Here is a 4,022-nt window from a genome sequence, read left to right on the forward strand (position 1 = left end):
GATGAAATATTATGTGACTCAATAGACTAGTAAGAGTAAAGTAAATATCTTTACCACTTACACAGTTGAGATCTCTTTATCATAGTACCCTGTCAAAAAGCCTATGCTTTCTTTAAAAGTATACTTGTATGGAATGCACAACACCAAAAGAGAATCCTAACAAATTATGGACTTTGGACAATTTTGATGTGTCTATGTAGGGTCATTAATTATGAAAACTGTGGCACTATGGTGGAGGATGTTAATAATGGGGAAGGCTGTGCACATTGGGATGTGGGAGATAGACAGGAAGTCTCTGTACCTTACTCTCAATTTTCCCATAAACCTAAAACTGCTCTAAAAACTGAAATCTTTAGAAATAGTGAGCATGAGCACTGTCTGATATTGAAATTGTAATTCTGAAACACTCCAGTCATGATGCAAATACATTTTTACAGTACTGCTCTTAGTGGCAAAAAATGTATCAAGTATATTAAAGTTATCACTTCCCCTTACAAACAATTATGAACCACATACATTTATTTTTCAATTTAAATCCACAAAATTGAAATTTAAAATTTTGTTTAGTATACGATATTTCAAATTCCTTAATTACAAACATAGTTAGGTGCATTCTTGATTTATTTCATTTCCAAATAACTGCATTCTTATATACTTTGAACTCTGGTGTCAATATAGCTAGGTTTAATCTTTACTTCTATTTCTTTGCCTAATTTCTGATTTCAGATAATGTGAAATGCTCTACTCACTATTTAATCTTCTGAATTTCAACTGTGGTAAATCTTAAGGTTGTTTTTAACTCTTCAAATTGTTGCCCAATTATTATTCCCTATGACCTGTCTGTCTCTTAATCTCAATGTCTTATGCCAAAATATACCTCATGTTTTAGCGTGGGACTGGTGGAGTTGGTAAATTCAATAGAATACACTTGTAAATTTTGACTCCTGCCTTTCCTCTTTCCCCTCTTACTTCTTGGAACACAGGCATAATATCTAAAAATACAGAAGTCATATTTGAAAGAATGGGGAGGATTCCTGCAACAAAGGAAGGTATAATGGAGGCTAAAAGGATATAAGTTCACACAGGGCATAATAAACCACCATACCTTGGCTGAATAGTTCTGAAAAATTATATACTTCTTTTGTAATATAAATACCTACTTGATGAAAGAAATCATTGGCTCATACAGTCTCAATTAATTCTGAAAGGGAAATTGTAGATATTTAGTGATTTATTTTAGTAAATATCCCTATTGTGACCTCACACACATAATACCAAAATTGTGATTGCTTACACACATAGTATACTCATTGAGGTCTTTGAATCTTACATAATACCTTAAATGTGGCCTATGACACTGATATAACATCCTTACTTGGCATCTGACACTGACATGTCATTCTGGATTTTATACTCACATAACAAAATCACTGTGGCCTCTGAATATCATACAATTTGCTCACTGTTATCTCTGACACTCACATATTACCATACTGGAACTTCTGATATAAAACCATCAAAGTGACATGTAAAACACAAATATCCTCTCTCTCCCTGCTGCCTAAACCCCCTCAGCAACTTGGCCTCTGACACTGACATAATTTTCTCACTGAGACCTCTGATCCTCACATATTTTTACTCTGTGACCTCTGACACATAATTACCTCAGTATGACCACACTCATATAATATCCTCAATGTGACTGCAGGCACTCAAATAATACCCTATGTATAACCATTGTCACTGATAAAATATTCTAATGTGACCTCTGATCCTCAAAATATGCACTCATTGTGATTTATCACACTCATATAATACCCTCAGTGTAACCTCAGATACTAATGTAACACCTGCATGTGCTCTCTGACACATAATACCAAAAATGTGAACTCTGAAACTCAGAATATTATCTTTGGGGCTTCTGACACTCACCTAATACCTTCACTGTGCCTATTGTCCATCACATAATACCTTCATTCTGCCCTCTGACAATTACAATATATTCTCAATTTGCAGTCTCACAATATATTCACCAGACCTCTGATATTATATAAATTACGGTGACTCAAACACTCCCATAATACCTTCATGTGTCCTCTGGCATTTGCAGAATATCCTCACTTGTCCTCTGATAATATCCTTAATGTTCTTGTGTCATTCACATAATACCATTACTGTGGACTCTGATCACACACAAAAAAATTCTCACTATGGCTTTGGGCACTCACATATTATTGTCACATGATCTCTGTCATCCACAAAATATCCTCACTGTGGCCTCTGATATGAACACAGGCTAGTCAGTATGATCTCAGACATATAGTAGTCTCCTGTGGCCACTGACACTCACATAAAACCCTCATTTTATCCTGTCATTCACATAATATTTTCACTTGACTGCTGACACTCACATACTACCATACTGTGTTCTCTGACATTCACATAACACCCTCACTCTGACCTCTGACACTGATATAATTTCACCACAGTGACTCATATAATATGAGTCACTCATATAATATGAGTGACTCAATCTCACTCATATTATTTCATTAGTGTGACCTGAGTCACAAACCTGATACCATCAATGTGTCCTCTAGTTGACATATCCTCACTGTGGCTTCTGATGCTCATATAATTATCTCAGAGTGACCTCAGATGCTGACATAATACACTCACAACACCCTCTGACACATAGTATTCTCCCTATGATACTGCAATGAAGCCCCCTCACTGTGGCTTCTGACACTCACATAAATCCCTCACTCTGATCTCTGACACTCACATAACAGCATATCAGTGGCCCATGACAGTATTACAATAACTCACTGGGCTCTGACACTACATAGTATTTTAGCATGGCCTCTTAAGCTAACATAATATACTCACTGTGACACTGAACACTCATTTACTATCTGCACTGTGTCCTATGACACTGACATAATATCCCATTTTGTCCCCTTACATTCATTTAATAATATGAATATGACCTCAGACACTCAAATAGTATTCTCACTTTGGCCTATTCTCTGATACTCACATAATACCCTCACTGGTACCTTGACACATATTATATCCTCATTTGATCTCTGATGTTTATATGATAACTTCCATGTGGCCTCTGTCATTCACAAAATGTCCTCACTTGACCTGTGACCTTAACAAAATACCCTCATAATAACCCATTACAGTCATAAAATATCCACACTATGGCCCCTGATGTTGAAAATATTTTCTCATTATATCCTCTGACACATAATATCCTCACTTTTCCTGTGTCACTCACATAACATTCTGTGTGACCTCTGATACTCATATATTACCCCCACTGTGAACCTTCACACTCAAACAATACCCTTATGTGACCTTTGACACTGACTTATTTCCTTCAGTGTGGACTCAGATTATATCCTAAGTTTGACCACAACACTCACATGATACACTCACTGTAACCTGTGATGCTTACATAATACCCTCATCATGACTTATGACTCTCACATTATAAACTCATTGTGACCTCTGATCCTGATATATAATATCCTCACTGTGGTCTCAGACACTCACATAATAATCTCTCTGGTACCTCTGACACTTATAATTCTCTCAAAGTGTGACCTCTGACACCCATATAATAATCTTACTGTGACCTCTGATTCAGATAAAATATTCTGTGACTTCTGACTCTCACATGATTCCCTCAAAATGGCCTCTGACACTTACATAACACCATCACTTTGTTTTTTGACCTTCAAATATTATTCTCAATTTGCCCTGTCACTCACATAATACCTCACTGTGATCTCTGACACTCAGGTAGTAACCTCTGTTTTACCAATGATGCTCAGTAAATATGCACATGGTCACCCCTGAAGCTCATATTTTACCATCAACATGGCTTCTTAGACTCACATAATACCCCCATATTTACCTCTGACACTGAAAACATATCCTTCTGTGACCTCTGTCACTCAAAAAATACCTTCAGTGTGACTTCAGGTACAATCATGATACTTTTATTGTGG

Source organism: Sciurus carolinensis, unplaced genomic scaffold (assembly GCF_902686445.1).
Source record: "Sciurus carolinensis unplaced genomic scaffold, mSciCar1.2, whole genome shotgun sequence".
In the NCBI taxonomy this organism is placed as follows: domain Eukaryota; kingdom Metazoa; phylum Chordata; class Mammalia; order Rodentia; family Sciuridae; genus Sciurus; species Sciurus carolinensis.